The sequence below is a fragment of the Bombyx mori genome, chromosome 27 (genome assembly GCF_030269925.1).
Source record: "Bombyx mori chromosome 27, ASM3026992v2".
In the NCBI taxonomy this organism is placed as follows: domain Eukaryota; kingdom Metazoa; phylum Arthropoda; class Insecta; order Lepidoptera; family Bombycidae; genus Bombyx; species Bombyx mori.
Window position 1 is genome coordinate 8,999,663 of NC_085133.1, and position 18,150 is coordinate 9,017,812.

Genomic DNA, 18,150 nt, shown 5'->3' on the forward strand with positions numbered 1-18,150 from the left:
GTAATTAGCATTACATACTTCTTCTTTTTGAGTCCACAGGCATGTTTACTGGTGGTAGGAGCTCTTGTGAGTGCGCGCGGGTAGGTACCACCACCCTGCCTATTTCTGCCGTAAAGCAGTAATGCGTTTCGGTTTGAAGGGTGGGGCAGCCGCTGTAACTTGAGACCTTAGAACTTATATCTTAAGGTGGGTGGCGCATTTACGTTGTAGATGTCTATGGGCCAGTAAACACTTAGCACCAGGTGAGTGTTGAGCTCATCCACCCATCTAAGCAATAAAAAAAATACGAATAAAAAAAAACATTTTAATTTTTTGATAACTACAAATTGTTCTAATCTGCTAAAAAAAATATTACCTAATGACATTATAGATAATGGATCTGAGATAATAGTTGACCCTGACCGTCGATATCGCTTGGAGCATTTGCTTCGGTGCGACTCTCCGAGCTAATAAAATTTACATTCAATTCTCAAGTCGGTTTTCAAGTTTTTTTTAGATTAGAATATACAAATCCGTTAGTTAGTGACTTTGACATATACTAAACCTCTACTCCGAGTGTTTGTTTTTTTTTTTTTTTCCTACCTAAGCTGGTAGCCTGGAGCGGCTATTTCAGCGTAACCGTGGCTAGTAGGTGAGCTCACGGGACTCAAACCTGACGACAGGGTGTTTGTACTTATTTTGGTTCTTTCTTATACGTAACAAGATAAAATTATAGTCTATTAAAATTTGGTTGTTATTTTTAACGTAAATTATTTGTATTTTATCAGGCTGGCAACAATAGTGTTACGCGCTAAAATTATTACGCAGATTATAATATGATTTAATACTAAAACATAGTATATATGAGTCGTCTATTATCAAAGGTGGCAATCTGTGCATTTGGATAAAAAAAAATTATTGATATGTCAATACAGATTGATTTGAATATAATCGTCTCCTTCAAAGAATACGGTTCAAAACCTGCATTAAATAAAGGTTAATAGTTAACCTGTTATTTATCTAAGATGTCGTTCCGAAGAGTTTTGCGACTGCCAATGGAATACATAGTCAATAATTCGCTTTTCTGATTTACCAATCATTGTCCAAAAGTTAGATTGCCGGCTTTGATAATAGTCGACTCATATAAAAGAAACACTTTTAAATAGCAAACCGAGCTAACAATGAACTACACCTATTTATTTGTTATCTATTGATGATGGTCAAGATTATTAAGCTTACGTATTAAAGTTTCAAGTTAACCAGTGTGCTTGGTGCGAGTTTTTTAACGTTCTCGATAGCGTAAAAGTTAACTCAATTTTGAATGGCGTTGGAACGTTTGCCGCTAGGGGCGCTGTTCCAAATGCATACAAATTATAGTTAACTTTTACGCTAACGAGAACGTTAAAAAACTCGCACTAAGCCCACAGACGTCTCGATGTTGGTGAAAATTATTTTCAACTACATACGTTATATACTTACATGTAGCGCCATGAGCTGTCTGCGTTACATACATACCGTTGCCGGCTTTTAAATTCTAGAAATTTACAAACACCCTCTTATTTATTATTCCGTGTTCAATATAATAACGCGTTTAGGGTGCTGGTGGTGCTGCCCCGCTTTTGTAGCGCATCAGGGATGTTTGCAAACGCGCACATAGATTGTTTTTACGCTACCATGCGTAAGAGGTGTGCATCTCTCTCTGGTAAGCAGAGTGAGGGCCAGCTCCAACAGTATCCTGAGCATGATTGCAAGCAAGCTGGACTGTGTATACATAGGTCGCTGTGGTGCCATCTCCCATGGAATGTTACGACAGTAATTCATTGTGATGTAAATATAACTACTAACATAGGTCTAAGTCTTATTAACAATTTATATGAGACATGGTTACTTTCAATAAAAACATTATTATTATTATTTACATTCTTTACCACCTCATTTTTTTTGTAGAGACAGCAAATTAAACCGCTTTTTTTTTAATCACTACCGCTGGTAACCTAAAAGCTCACGGGCTCAACCTGAGAGAATTTGCTAACGCTGGCCCTAGTAAGAGCAGTGCTTCGCAGAATTTATCATTGCATCGGAATCCGGCGAGAAACTCAGCAGGATTTCATAAATATATTTCGCAAACACATATTATATTTAATTATAGGCGACCACCATTCCGAGAGGCACCATTCCGGCATACAAAAAGATCACAATAATAATGTTACGAATTCGTAAATGAATTAGCTCATCGAAATCTTGGGTTATTTGAGTCGTCTATTATCAAAGGTGGCAATCTGTGCATTTGGACAAAAAAAAATTATTGATATTTCAATACAGATTGATTTGAATATAATCGTCTCCTTCAAAGAATACGGTTCAAAACCTGCATTAAATAAAGGTTAATACTTAACCTGTTATTTATCTAAGATGTCGTTCAGAAGAGTTTTGTGACTGCCAATGGAATACAAAGTCAATAATTCGTTTTTCTGATTTACCAATAATTTTCCAAAAGTCACATTGACGGCTTTGATAATAGTCGACTCATTTATAAATGCAATTACCGAAAACGCATCAATACGTGCACAATCTAGCATAGCAGGGACCAAAGATCACATACGTGCTGTATTAAGCATGATTCTCATTTCAACGTTGTTATTGTATATATACTTTCGGCAGACAATGGATTCGGAGATAAATAACTAACGACTGAATCAAAATATATAAAAGAAAAACTGTGGAAATTACACAATTATATATTACCATAATAATTAATAACCGTTAATGTAATATATGTTTTTTTTTATTGGTTAGATGGGAGGACGATCTCACAGCCCACCTGGTGTTAAGTGGTTACTGGAGCCCATGGACATCTACAACGTAAATGCGCCACCCACCTTGAGCTATAAGTTCTAAGATCTCAGTATAGTTACAACGGCTGCCCCATCCTTCAAACCGAAACGCATTACTGTTTCACGGCAGAAATAAGCAGGGCGGTGGTACCTACCCGCGTGAACTCACAAGAGGTCCTACCACCAGTAAAATGTGTAACATAATAATGACAAATGAAATAAGTGGCAACAGATAATTGAAAAGAAATGAATTTATGTGCGTTGACGAGTCTTTGGCATTAGAAAATGAGACGGTTTCTAATAAATATATTTGGTTGAATAAAACAACTTATATGTATGACTAGCAGCGCGCCCTCGCTTCGCTTCGGAAACATTAAATTTTATTATTGATAGCCGAGTCCCGCGATATTACACGCGGATTTTGTCGTACAGCGGGTGACGACGCCGGGTGACAGCTAGTCTAAAAAAAGTAGCCTAAGTTACTCCTTATATCATCAGCTACCTATCAGTGAAAGTCTCGTCAAAATCGGTCCAGCCGTTCCAGAGATTAGCCGGAACAAACAGTCGGACAGACACAAAAATTGTAAAAAATGTTATTTTGGTATGTACGGTACATTTATATTATTAGGTATATAGCCTAGTAAAATAGCACAAACTGAGTTGCTCTATAAAGAGAAACAACATTTAAAGCTATTGCTTCACCAGTTTTTATGTTTTTTATATTTCAATATTCAAAAGTGTTTTTAATATTTCTAATGTTCCTTCTTCTAATGTTTCAATATTCAATTTACCATTTATGTCACCTTTATAACATATTAACCTCTTTTAAGATTTATCTCATAAATCATGTAGAGGTTACATGCACATAGTAAAAAGCGGTTATTTCAATATAACAAAAACAGACACTCCAATTTTATTCATATGTATAGATCAAATAGATCTTCACAGACGTTTTTAATTTGTGTTTATAAATCAAACGGTAATTATAGGACGGAGATTTGAGTTTAAAAACAGATGATTTTAGGAATATTTTATTTATTTATAACTTCTTATACTAGAAAGTATAAAGGCGGACTTAATGCCATAGGCATTCTCTAACAGTCTACCTTAGGGGAGTGCAGAGATGAAGCTTGGTAGGTGTAGTGTGAAGGGGATATTACTTAAACATATATTATGTGTATATATAACATACATAATACATAGTACTTAAATAAATACATATACATAAATATTCGTCGTAATGAAACTAGTATACAAGTAACCCTCTAACAGCACGGTAATTCTAACGTGATTAATTGCTTGGATGGGTGGACGAGCTCACAGCCCTCCTGGTGTTAAGTGGTTACTGGAGCCCATAGACATCTACAACGTAAACGCGCCATCCACCGTGAGATATAAGTTCTAAGGTCTCAAGTATAGCTATAACGGCTGCTCCACCATTCAAACCGAAACGTATTACTGCTTCGCAGTATCGACTCTCAAAACGTTCCACCACCAGCAAAAGTTGACACATTTGACAGTTGACACATTCTTGACTTGCTTCCCGATAGCACATTTTATTTTGTAATTTTTTATTTTTATTGCTTATGTGTGTGGACGAGCTCACAGCAGTGGTTACTGGAGCCCATAGACATCCACAACGTAAATGCGCCACCCACCTTGAGATATAAGTTCTAAGGTCTCAAGTATTGTTACAATGTCTATGGAATCGACTTTTTGGCGGGAATGCGAGGAGTGAAGTTGTGTGATTTGTTTTATTTTGTCCATTTAGTGTTTCTTCGGGTTTAAATGCGTAATATCTGTGAAAGTGCCCAAATGTGGGAAAATAAAACAAAGCCGCTGGACGCAACTTCTCGGGATCCTCCAAAAAGTCCACTGAAAAAGTCTCGGTAAATGACCACCATTGTACTGAGATTACCTATATTTCATCCCTTATCAACTCATCTCATTTCATTTCATTTCATGCCATATTTCATGTTAATCAATTTCATTTCATTTCACTTCATATCAAAATTTTTCATGTAAAAAAAATAAAATGTATATAAAATGTATTTAAAAGATTAGTCTGTATGGTATGACACCTTTGCCTTTCCAGTTGGAAAACTACTACTACTACTACTACTACTACTACTACTACTACTCTCTATGGAACCTTATAAATAAATAAAATGAAAATAATAAACATGAGATTAATACGTAAAACTATTCATAATTAATGTGACGATTATTTTCAATTTAATTAGCGTATAATTTTTTCGAATTATATTAGATTTGAATATTTTATTTATTAATGATTTTCGTTGGCTATAAAATTCTCTGTAAAGATTGACACTGAGTTGGAACTGGTTAAACAACTTTAGAATTTCTTCCGCGTTTTCTAGGGCAGTGAGATATTTAAACATCCTGATCTAGATATTGATTTCAAATGTCATGTTAGTCTGTACATACAGTCGTGAGTGGCTATCGTTGCCTAAAGACATCAGCAAACCCACTACCTACCAGAAAATAAAAATAAAATTAAGACATACTAGAAATATTACACTACACTACACACACTACAAAAATATATCGAGGGGTAAAAATATTTTGTTTAGCGACATTTTTGCAATTTTATACGAGACTTATCTAAAGTTTCTATCTAAAAATATCTTAACAAAAAAAACTTCTTCAGTTATTTCAATGGGGTAAACTTAATTGAAGTTCAGTTAAAAACATCGAATTGCTGATACTAATACCAAATAAAGCGGACCTTTAATTGACATTCAAATTGTTCATGAAAGCTTAAAGTCCATACCAACTATTCGTGTTCCCGTCAACCCCAGACACGTCTAGACGTCTAGACACGGATTACGGATTCCATCAGATCCAATAACCCTTGCACTAGACGCCTTCAGCTCTAACACTGGGAGCAGGCTTAGGGACTCCGGTAACCGTACTCGTCGAACTCGGCAAAGAGTTCGACGTGCAACCTAATCCAAACATCAGCTCGCTGAGTTTCTGGTCGGATCTTCTCAGCGGGTCGCGATTACGATCCGCTAGTAGATCGCGAAGCAGCTACTCTTGAGTTGTTAGGTCTCTTTTGAAGGTACTCGGATAGCTGTTTGCAAATCCCACCCCTCCTGGCTGAGCCTTTGCTCGCCCACCTGTCCTGGTGGCTGAAACTGGAAAGGCCTCCGGTCCACCAGTAATCCATAAATCATCAAAAAAGAAAAAAAAAAATCCCGTCAATCTTAAAAAGAAGTTTTGGACTTGTAGAACTACAAAGAATGTATCAATGAATATCGCTTTGGATGTTTCTTTTAGATATTCGATTCAGGATGCGTATTCGGTACAATACTGTGTACTCGATGTTTGTAATTACAAATTACGTTAATAATTAGGTTTTTTTTTTTTATTGCCCTTGTAGGCAGACGAGCATACGGCCCACCTAATGGTGAGTGGTTACCGTCGCCTATGGACTTCAGCAATGTCAGGGGCAGAGCCAAGCCGCTGCCTACCGTTTAATACTCTCCACAAGCCTCGTTTGAAGAAGGACATGTCATAGCGCTCGGGAAGCACCGTGGAGGGGAGCTCATTCCATAGCCAGATGGTACCTGGCAAAAAAGACCTCTGGAAACGCACTGTGGATGACCGCAGTGGCTCCAAGTAGTATGGATGAACTCTAATCCGGTGGCGGGCGGTGCGATAGTAAAAACGAGATGCCGGTATCATCTCGAACAATTCCTCAGAGCACTCCCCATGGAACATACGGTACAAAATACAGGGGGAACCGAAGTCCCTCCGCAGACCCAGAGGTTCCAAACGATCCGTGAGAATGGGATTATCGACAATCCGAACGGTATTACGTTATTGTAATTACAAATTATATTGCTATTAGTCCTCTTGAAATTTTAGGGTGAACGTGCATATTATCTACGGAACCCTTGTTTTTAGCACTCTTTTTATTAGCTCGGTTTGTATGCATGCAAGTAAGTACCATAATAATACGTACTTTTGTATATAAATAATATCTTTGAATATAATTTTAATTAACGTCCCGACGTCCGATTAACACGACAATTTGCACACGCATTTAGGACTGATTCTAAACTAAGAAATGATAATTTCACTTCTTTTTTCCCTACCTATGCTATAGACTATATCAGCGTAACCCTAGCGCGTAGGTCTCGGGGCTCAAACCTGCTAACACTGGCCCTAGCGGCAGCAGTGCCTCGCAGAATCTAACACCGGATCGGAAACGCGACCCACTGAGAAGATCCGGCGAGAAACTCAGTGAGCTGTCTCTATGGGTTAATTTACTCGCCGAGCCCTTCGTTACAAGCGACGGGTTCGACGAGGACGGTGACCGTTGCTTGAGATACCTAAAGCCATCCTAACCATTCGCTTTCGCTTCAATATGCTAACCATCATCAACAGGAAAAGAGTTAGACGAAATTAAATGTTAGTTCGATTTGCAAACTAAATGTGTTATTTTGTTTGTTTTTAAATTACATGTCGCGGGGTGAAAGGTCTAAGTTAATTTGGTTTAAGCTTACTACGCTACATTTATTTTTGTAATTCAAGGTCCGTTATATTTAGTATTAGCATTAAACAATTAGATGTTTTTAATTTAACTTTATTTTATTTTATTACTTAGATGGGCGGACGAGCTCACAGCCCACCTGGTGTTAAGTGGTTACTGGAGCCCATAGACATCTACAACTCATCTACATCTCAGTGTAGTTACAATGGCTGCCCCACCCTTCAAACCGAAACGCATTACTGCTTCACGACAGAAATAGGCAGTTTTATGTTTTTTTTAGTTATGTTTTTTTTTTAAATTACATGTCGAGGAGTGAATTTGGTTTAAGCGACATTTCGCTTACCACGCTACATTTATCTTCGTAATTCAAGGTCCGTTATAATTATTTAGTATTAGCATTAAACAATTAGATGTTTTTAATTTAACTTTATTTTATTTTATTGCTTAGATGGGCGGACGAGCTCACAGCCCACCTGGTGTTAAGTGGTTACTGGAGCCCATAGACATCTACAACGTAAATGCGCCACCCACCTTGATATATAAGTTCTAAGGTCTCAGTATAGTTACAACGGCTGCCCCACCCACCCTTCAAACCGAAACTTCAATTAATTTTGCCCCATTTAAATAGCTGAAAAAGCTCTTCTTGTTGTGATATTCTTTTTACGAATTTTCAGACTTTAAATGGTTCTCCTGTAGAGTTAAAAAAATATCGCTCAAACCAAATATGTTTTCGCCCCTCGATATATTCTTCAAAGCTGACTGACAGGTTTCATAAGTTATTATTTTCTCTCACGCCGACACATTCACGTTGTGTATACAAGATCCGGTAACCGTTTAAAAACAGATGGGTCTGTCTGCTCGTATGCGTAAAATAGAAAAACAAAAGACTGAAAAAAAAACAAAATGTGTGCAATTCACACGTGGTAGAAGTGAAACCTTCCAAAATTAAAATACAACTATCCTAAACGTCTTAAGTATATGTAAAATTTTGTCATTAGTAAATAATTGTAAGGTAGCGCCCTCTGTGAATTGATATTTTAATTTCACGTATAATCCTAAATTAAAATTCACTACAAGAGCTTTCATACACACGTTAGTATTAAAAAATCTCACAGATGGCGCTGTATTAAATACTATGTATATTTCTGTCTCATTCTTTGCTGGCTTCATCCTACACATTTTTGTATTTGTGTCTCTTACCTGTCGTTTTTTCCGTTGCATCCGGTTTGAAATCACAATGATTCTAAAGAAGTTCATTCAAAAGAACATTGAATAATAAAGTATAGGTATATATTTTTTAGATTTCCGTAACTCGTAAGTTACCTAACAATACTTTAAAGTTTTTGCGGTTTAATTAAAAATCGTAAATGCGATAACAAAACCTAGAACTGGTTTGAATTATATTACATTTTGTATTTCGTCGTCAGTTTTTCAATAAAGTAGAGTTTTATAAAATTAGAAATTTGGATTATTTGTAGGAATATGAGGGCAACATTTTTCTAATGAGTGTTAGATACGAAAGGTTATAAGAGTCGTCTATTATCAAAGGCGGCAATCTGACTTTTGGACAATGATTGGTAAATCAGAAAAACGAATTATTGACTTTGTATTCCATTGGCAGTCACAAAACTCTTCGGAACGACATCTTAGATAAATAACAGGTTAACTATTAACCTTTATTTAATGCAGGTTTTGAACCGTATTCTTTGAAGGAGACGATTATATTCAAATAAATCTGTATTGACATATCAATAAAAAATTTTTGTCCAAATGTACAGATTGCCGCCTTTGATAATAGACGACTCATAAGCAAGAGACATTTAAAAAAACTAAAGGTCCCGCAGTAGTCGAAATTCGACTATAATTAATTGGAATTGTAAGTTTGTACACTATTATGATTGTATTTTATACTTCTATAATCACAAATTTCGCCAAGACTATACTATAAAAATATTCTATAATTATATTTTAATATTTATATAATATAAATGTTCAATAAATAAAAAAATCGTCTACAAAAGTCTACAAAATCGAAATAAAATTACATTAGTTCACCGCTTCATTCAATTAATCTATTATTAATGTGATTAAATTTACAAACGAACAATGAAACCGTTAGCTTAATTTTATTTACATAATTCAATTAAAAATTAAAACCGGTACCTGTTAGTTGCTAAATTCCAAATTAAATTCGTGGATTAACTTAGAAAAAAGTCACCGACAGTCACGAGGATTTAACAAGCGAAATAAAAACAAAACACACGCGGCCATTGTTCAAAATTATTTGCAAACAATCGATAATAAAATCTTATTCGTTATTGTTCACTCACAAACTTTACGTGCGAACGATTTTGTAGTGTTATCGAAAGAATTCACAAGTTTAATGACCACGCACCCGCGCGCCGAACGCACACTGAAGATCGGTATAATACGTGTTTAGACCGTTATGTAGTGCGAGTCTTTTAGGGAAGCAATGTGATAAGCGCGATGCTTAAATTCACACGTGGTTCGGTATAACGGTCGGTATTTGTATACTCGTATTGGGAGTCTGTTCGGGCAGATACGGGCGTTTTACAGCACATTGTGGGTCGTGCATTCCAGTTTTGTGGGTGCTAATTTAAAGTATAAATATAAAGAAATATAAATATTTTACTAACAATCACGCCACGTTGACTGGTCCCGTGATAAGTTCGTAAAGAACTTGTGTTACAGGTACCAGATATCGGAAATAAATGTAAGGTTTTTATTGTACACATACATATATTTAATATACATCCATAACCCTGGAAAAGACATTAATATTTATCATACAAATATCTTCCCTTGGCGGGATTCGAACCCGCGACCCCCTAGTTTAGTGACCATGTCACTTACCACTACACCAGACGGACGTTAAATATTATTGAGATATATATAATATGAGTATAATTGAGATTTCGACCTCTCAAGGTCAGGTTGTGATGTCTATGACAGTTTATGGCTTTATATAGACAGGGCGGGCGTTCAATTAAATACTGCATTAGAATTGAGAAGTAGATTCAGCTTCTCAAAAACCTGTCTTTTTTTTTCGGATCGGGGGCCAAACCTCCCATGAGGTCCCCGAGCCTAGGGGGCACGCGGGGTATGTGGGAGTGGTCCGCGACTGCGAAACCGCAGACCCAAAGATGTTTTCAGGACCCTACCCACAAAACGACTCCCCTGCACTCTTTGCTCAAGCGTCTGATCCCCTCCGAAATCAGAACCCGCATGAGGTAAGGGGGTTATCACGGTCAACACTACAAGAAATATTTTGGTACTGTACTAGATTTACTATCTAAAAATCAGTTTTGAAGTCGAAACTTTAGTGTTATACTAAAGAAATGCATATGAACATTTAATTTTAGCTGCGTGGTTTAATTTACCCATAAAAATATGGTTTTTAGTTTTCATAATAAAACAATGTTGATCCCTAAAACTCAGCCTGCTCTTGCAGTGGTGGGATTCGCACAGAGAAAGTAACTGCCGCGACGTACTCCAACGACTCCTGCACGATTCTGTGGAGCCTTACAATCCATATTAATTTTGAACCAACTAATTTTAATCCATATTTAATTATCTATTCTGAACTAACAAATATTCATTTTAAAATTATTAAAATCAACTTAAAATTTATTTATCGCTATAATTAAACTGAAAATAGTTGGGAAAAATCAAAAAAATCGATTCCTCGTCTTGTTTGGAAAAAAAATATAGTTGTAGAAACTTCCCTTGTATTGCGTTAGATCGTGTTGGAGATATTCCCATAGCAACAAGAAACTTCTTATTGTTACTAACCTTAAAAAGGATTTCACATGAACTCCGTAATATCATGGCGGCCCTAGATTGTTGTGATCCTTGAGATGAATTTCGGTAAAGGTCTATGACTCTATAAACTACAGATTGGACCTTACATAGAGATAGGTTAAAGTTTTATTGATGGTGGATTACTTGGAGCCCGCACTGGTTATTATTTCTGCCGAGTAGATATTGCCGGTTTTTAATACGCTTTTATTAGCTTCAGATGTATGTATGATAATGATAAATGAAAAAATAGATAGTATGCAACGGAATCTTTGAACATCATTTTGACCCCCTTCTAAACGTCGGATTAACTCGAAATTTGGCATACTGATTAAGGACAGAATTTTTTTTTGGAAAAATTGACATTCAACTAAAAAATGAAAAATAAATAATAGTTTAAAAAACGACTTTTTTACATTAAAAAATATCATTTTTTCTTACACTATTTTTAATTAAAATTTATTACAATTTATTTTCTATTTTTTAGTGAGATTTTCTATAAAAGCGTATTTTTTTACTTTTTTTATGTTGGTAAACTCAGGGGCTCAGCTTGAGGGAATTTGCTAACAGTGGCCCTAACAAGGGCAGTCATTATCATCATCATCGTCAATGTATATAACAGTCCATTACTTGAGATAGGCCTCTACAATTACACGCTACTGAACACGATCCTAGGCTTCTCTGATCCAGCTATTGCCAACCACTTGGCATAGAGCAAGCAGTTCTTCGCTGTCTCTACCATCGGATTGGAATAGCGGCCCATAGAGAAGATCCGGCTAGAAACTCTATGGGTTATGTTGGTTAGGTTGCACGTCAAACTCTCCGTTATATTAGACGAGTTTGAGGAGAACGGTGCTTGAAGAATTCCTGGTCTCATCGCAGAGAAGTTTCTTAATATATGTAATACAAGATTGAAGACAATTTAGATTAGTACTTATTTCTATGGAGTCGAGTGGAAGAAGTAGCTGGAGCAAGAGCTCTAATTAAAATGTCGATAGTCAAAAATTTATTACTCTAGGTCTGGGCTGATAAAAATCAGACCACGGCATCCCCAATTTGTGTGGAGAGCGTATTTAATTAATAATTAAATTCATTAAAAGTGTCTACCACAAATGTGCTTTATATGCATACTTAAATCTATGCGTGCCACATACACATGTGTTCACTATGAACTCCAAATCAGCTGGACAGATGTCGATGAAATTTTCAGGAAATCTTCCGATTGGCTTAGCGGGTGATCCTGTGAGGTTTTGTAGACACTGGAATGAAGTTAAATCAAACATCGACCAGTAAAGCTGGTCAGATATTAAAAAACTTACATCACAAAATTTTAATTTACATAATTAATGGTGGTAGGTCATCTTGTGAGTCCACATGGGTAGCACCACCATCGCAACACCTTGTTTGTTGCTGCCGTGAAGTCAAATTCAAATTCAAATTCAAGTCAAAATCATTTATTTCAACTTAGATGTCAGTATGACACACTTGTTGAATGTCAAAATATAAATAACAATGTTAACTCTACCACCGGTTCCAATTAAGCCACAGTCCTGAGAAGAACCGGCAAACAAACTCAACGGGGTTTTTTTTTTGTTGTTTCTCAAATATTTTCTATTTTTTTTAAATAAATAAAAATATTTACAATAAAGGAAAAAACAAGTCAAAAAATACAATTAAAAATAATAATAATAATAATGAAAAATGAAAAAGCCAGGAGCGAACGCCTCATTCCCACGTAATGCCATCTAGTAAATAATCCTTAACTTTATAATAATTAATTATGCCTTGTTGCACAAACGTTCCTTGACAGTTTTCTTAAATCTATGAACAGGTAGTAATTGAACGTTTAGTGGGATCTTGTTGAAAAGTTGTACACCCAGCCCCCTAAAAGAGTTGCTTATTTTCTTAATTCGAGCCGCCGGCAACGCAAGCCTATGTTTGTTCCTAGTGTTCACATTGTGCAAATCGCAGACTCTGGGGAATTCTTCAATGTTTTTACGCACGTACAATAAATTTTCAAAAATGTATTGGGACGCTAAAGTTAGAATTTTGATTTCCTTAAACTTGTCCCTCAAGGATTCTCTCGGGTGCATATTATAAATAGCACGAATAGCCCTCTTCTGCCGGATGAAAATCGTTTCGACATCGGCAGCATTGCCCCATAGCAAAATGCCATAGGACATTTACTACTACATTTAGTACTAACGCGTTTCGGTTTGAAACGTGGAGAAGCCGTTGTAGGTACTGTAAAAAATGGGACTTAGAACTCATGTCTCAAGCTGTATGGCGGTATTTACGTTGTAGATGTCTATGGACTCCGGTAACCACTTGGCACTAGGTGGGCCCTGATTCTTTCCATCCATAAAAACTATAAAAAACACATTGATTTTTATTCCTTGAAAACTGATAACATTTAGTTCATATAGCGCGCCAATTTACGTCATAATAATATGTTTTTTCGGTCCATTAACATCTCCAGCCAATACAGCTTGCTCTGGACGAATAAAAACCCTCAAAGCTCACCTGCCGTGGATTGGTTAGCTGGGTCAATAGGCATCACAACGTGACGTGAAGACGAAATGCTAATTATATTCTTCGACGATCCCACACTTTGTACAGAACCGTATGTCGCGGCAGAAATAGGCTGGATAGTAAGTAGTACCGAGCTTACACTCTGCCACCAGTAGTGATTGTTCCACGCGGTCCAATAGTGAGGAACTGCCTTCGTTAGACCAACAAAGTGATATACAGCTTCTAGGGTCGCGATCTTGTTCTCGGCAATGGTATTTTGTGTGAACAATCTTCTTCTACGTCAACAAATTCTCGACAGGTCATAATTGTAGTGACTCTTATTATCTGTGCCGGTCCTGTCTCCTGGCTGCGTCCGGTGTCTACCTGCAGGGGCCAGTTCATTGGAATCGTGATCAGTGTGGTTAGTGCGAGTTTTTTAACGTTCTCGATAGCGTAAAAGTTAACTAATATTGGTATTGTATGGAGTTGAACGTTTGCCTACGTTTGCCGCTAGGGGCGCTGTTCCAACTGCATACAAATTTGAGTTAACTTTTACGCTATCGAGAACGTTAAAAACTCACACCAAGCTATCGGATCAGTCCACGTTTCTGGAAATATACAAGCGGTTGATCGATTTAAGCTGCAAACTACAACAATATTCTTTGATTAACAAAGACTAAAACACAATACAATAGGCTGTGTTATCGTCAACTACGATCTCTTCCAGGTGAGCGTTGAAATAATAATAAAAAAAAACATCAGCCAGCTAGCTAGCTACATTATGTAATTAGTGTTACAACATGAAATATGTTACGTAGCCGTCTTGCCGAAGTCTAAAGGTTTCCACAGAGTTGGATCTAGGAAATTTCTGATGACAATTTTTACATTAATAATTTTGATGTTTGACATTTTTAACGTTTTAATAATATGATTTGATAAAAACTGCTTGTTTATTGTTGTTATTCTTTGTTTATTTTATTTTGTTTTCTACATGTGTCTGTGAATTAATAATGGTTTATTGTTATCTGATTAAAATAAAAATAATAAAGTAGGAAATACCTGGTGCAGAAAGCAGCTGTCCTTAGTACGGTGCGTATTGTGAGGAGGTTTCTCACTCTGGAGTCTTAACCACTGGTGGATTGTGCCCTTTTTTTGGTATCGATGGGGAATCCCAGTCTTTACGGATACCATGCCGACGGGGGTCGGACTCCGCGTCTCGCGAATCGAGGTCCGCTCCCTCCCCCAATTAGTCATAGGAGACTACGCCTTTAGCAAGGCGCGCTAGGCTAAGTTCGGCTCTTGCCAAACCCGCCCAGCTTAACGACTACCGACTAAGCCCCGACGAGCTCCTCCACTCCGGCTGGGCGGCAACCCAGGTATCGCCATGTGCGCGCCATGGGCCCGCCTTCGCCGGCTCCCACCCCAATGTTACGTTGGGTGGGATCTGCCACCGGGGACTTCTTCCCCCTCTCATCTCCACGACTCGTGAGGGGCGCACCGGAGCCACAGCGCACCACCACCCCACAGGACCTTAGTCTCGAGAACCGGGCGCCCCCGCACCCAGCAATCGACAGCCCCTGCAGGAGCTGGGTGGGGGCTTTCTGCCCGCACCACCCGCTCACGACCTCCTCCTCACGACTTCCTCCTCAGTTCATCGGCATGCCCAGTTCTTCATAAAGCCCTGGTCTTCCTTGTGCCCGACGGAGGCTGGACGTCCATCGGGGTCGTCGTCTCGCCGAGTTTGGTGGCTTGTGCCCTAGACGGCTGTGTCTCATCAGCGGCAATCTATTTGTTATATAGTGTTTGTTGAAAATTGTATTTTAATAAATAAATAAATATATATGTTTGACAACTATTAATAATATTTTAAATAAATAGTAGTGTAATAATAACAGTAATAATAGTAATAGAAAAAAATATATTTAAAAAAAGTAATAAAGCCGCGTTGAAACGCAACTCACCAAATTTGCCTTGTTAATTTGAATATATGTAGTGAATTGAAATTTATATATTGTGGTTTGAACATTATATTTCAAATCTTTTTTAAAAAAAAAGTGTAATTAATAACATTCTAAATAAATAGTAAAGTGTAATAACAGTAATATTAATAATAGAAAAAAAATCTTCAAAAAAAATTATAAAGCCACGTTCGAATGGGTGACTCAACAAATTTCCCTTGTAATTTGAAACGGCAACTTGAATTTCAGAAACAAATGATATTAAATTATGTTTCATCAACCGGCGTGGGTTTTTTAATACATCAATGACCGGCGTCTTTTATTTCCTACTTAGCCTTGAGAGGCTATTTCAGCGTAACGTTAACTAGTAGGTGAGCTCACGGGGCTCAAACCTGGCGACGTTGCTAACACGAACCCTAGCAAGAGCCGTGCTTCGCAGAATCTACCACCGGATCAGAAACGCGACCCACTGAGAAGATCCGGTGAGAAACTCAGTGGACGACTTATGACCAGTGATGTGATGATGAAAAGCGTACGACGGAATTATCTCAAACTCTCCTCTAGCACTCAAGGGACATGCAGTGCAGTGCATTGAAGTCGTCGTGGTCTAAAAGATAAAACGTCCGGTGCATTTGTTTTGAGCGATGCACCGGTGTTCGAATCTCAAGCGGGTACCAATTTTTCTAATGAAATATGTACTTAACAAATATGTTCACTATTGACTTCCACGGTGAAGGAATCGTGTAATAAAAATCAAACCCGCTAAATTATAATTTGCATAATTACTGGTGGTAGAACCTCTTGTGAGTCCGCGCGAGTAGGTACCACCACCCTGCCCATTTCCGCCTTGAAGCAGTAATGCGTTTCGGTTTGAAGGGTAGGGCAGCCGGTGTAACTATACTTGAGACCTTAGAACTTATGTCTCAAGGTGGACGGTGCATTTACGTTGTAGATGTCTATGGGCTTCAGTAAATAATAAAAAAATACAACACGGAAACGACAAACGACCAAAATTCTGGGACTCTGTCATCGGAGCTGCCGTAGATAGGGCGTAATGAAGTGGACGCATCCGGTATTTCGAAGCCTTGTCCCGGATACAGGACTTCTATGTCCTAATCTCGAAAAACACCTAACGACATATTCGGACGTCGAGGAAAAAATCTGAATACGGCCCTGTATATTACTTTCTATTGCTCGCGCAGATCATGTGAGTCCGTTTAGTTGCATAGACATTAAGAAATAAAATTTGCTAACTAACAATAAGTCAACAATTTAGAGATGCATACTTTAGGACGAATTGATGTGGTCCGATACATATATAGTTTATATATGTATCTGACTAATACGCATCGCATTGTTGATGAACATATAAATAAAAAACGCTATATCAAATACATTAATGCAAATCAATCTTTATTTATTTATTGCTTCAATGGTTGAACGAGCTCACAGCCCACCTGGTCTTCAGTGGTTACTGGGGCCCATAGACATCTAAAACGTAAATGCCGCCATCCACCTTGAGATATCAGTTCTAAGGTCTCAGTATAGTTACAACGGCTACCCCACCTTTCAAACTGAAACGCGTTACTGCTTCACGGCTGAAATAGGCGGGGAGGTGGTACCTACCCGTGCGGACTCACAAGAGGTCCTACCACCAGTAATTACACAAATTATAATTTTGTGAGTTTGAATTTTATTACACGATTTTATTCCTTCACTGTGGAAGTCAATCGTGAACATTTGTTGAGTACATAATTCATTAGAAAAATTGGTACCCGCCTGAGATTCGGACACCGTCGCATCGCTCAACACGAATGCACCGGACGTCTTAAAATATCCTTTTTGATATCAATTACATTTTCATTGTTATTTTAAAATTGATTTTTTTATCAAGGCTCTTTTCTGATTACAATATAACACGTCAATAGGTTACTAAAGAAAAAAAAAAGTGACGTGGTAACATCTTATAAATCGATGAATACGGGCTGCACGCACGAAAAAGTGTCACGTTCCGCCTGAGCTTAAGCGTGCAAGCGAGACCGCGGAACAAGCGATAGAGAGGCACGATCGGACCAAGCGTTGGATTGTGACACACTTATCTTTCTCCTTGCATGACGTCAGAGCAATTTGAATAGTAGTTGCAAAAATGTTGCTTAAACTATAAATAGCCTTTCACCTCTTTTACCCCTTTTTGTATGAAAAATGAATAGTTGTCTCCCGATCCACTAACGGTGCTTTTAGGTAGGTACCTCAAGCACCGGTCACCAACACAAGGGTTCGGCGAGTAAACTAACCATAAACTAACCCATAGACACGGCCCACTGAGTTTCTCGCCGGATCTTCTCAGTGGGTCGCGATTCCGATCCGGTGGTTGATTCTGCGAAGCACGGCTCTTGCTAGGGCCAGTGTTAACAACGTCCTCAGGCTAGAGCCCCGTGAGCTCACCTACTCGCTTGCTGAATCTATTATGACCCCTCGAGGTCACTAGAATAGGTAGGGAATTAATTAATTAAAAGAATAGGTTTTT

At 37.8% G+C, this 18,150-nt stretch overlaps 1 protein-coding gene across 1 annotated transcript in view; it reads right to left on the reverse strand.

The window, feature by feature from the left end:
• The window catches only part of LOC101746387 (facilitated trehalose transporter Tret1), a 31,614-nt gene extending 21,824 nt beyond the window's left edge, over positions 1-9,790 (reverse strand). The window contains exon 1 of the mRNA XM_004926920.5: positions 9,499-9,790. The gene's annotated coding sequence lies outside the window, so the exon portion shown is untranslated. The remainder of the gene's footprint in view (positions 1-9,498) is intronic.
• Between the last annotated feature and the right edge of the window lie 8,360 nt (positions 9,791-18,150).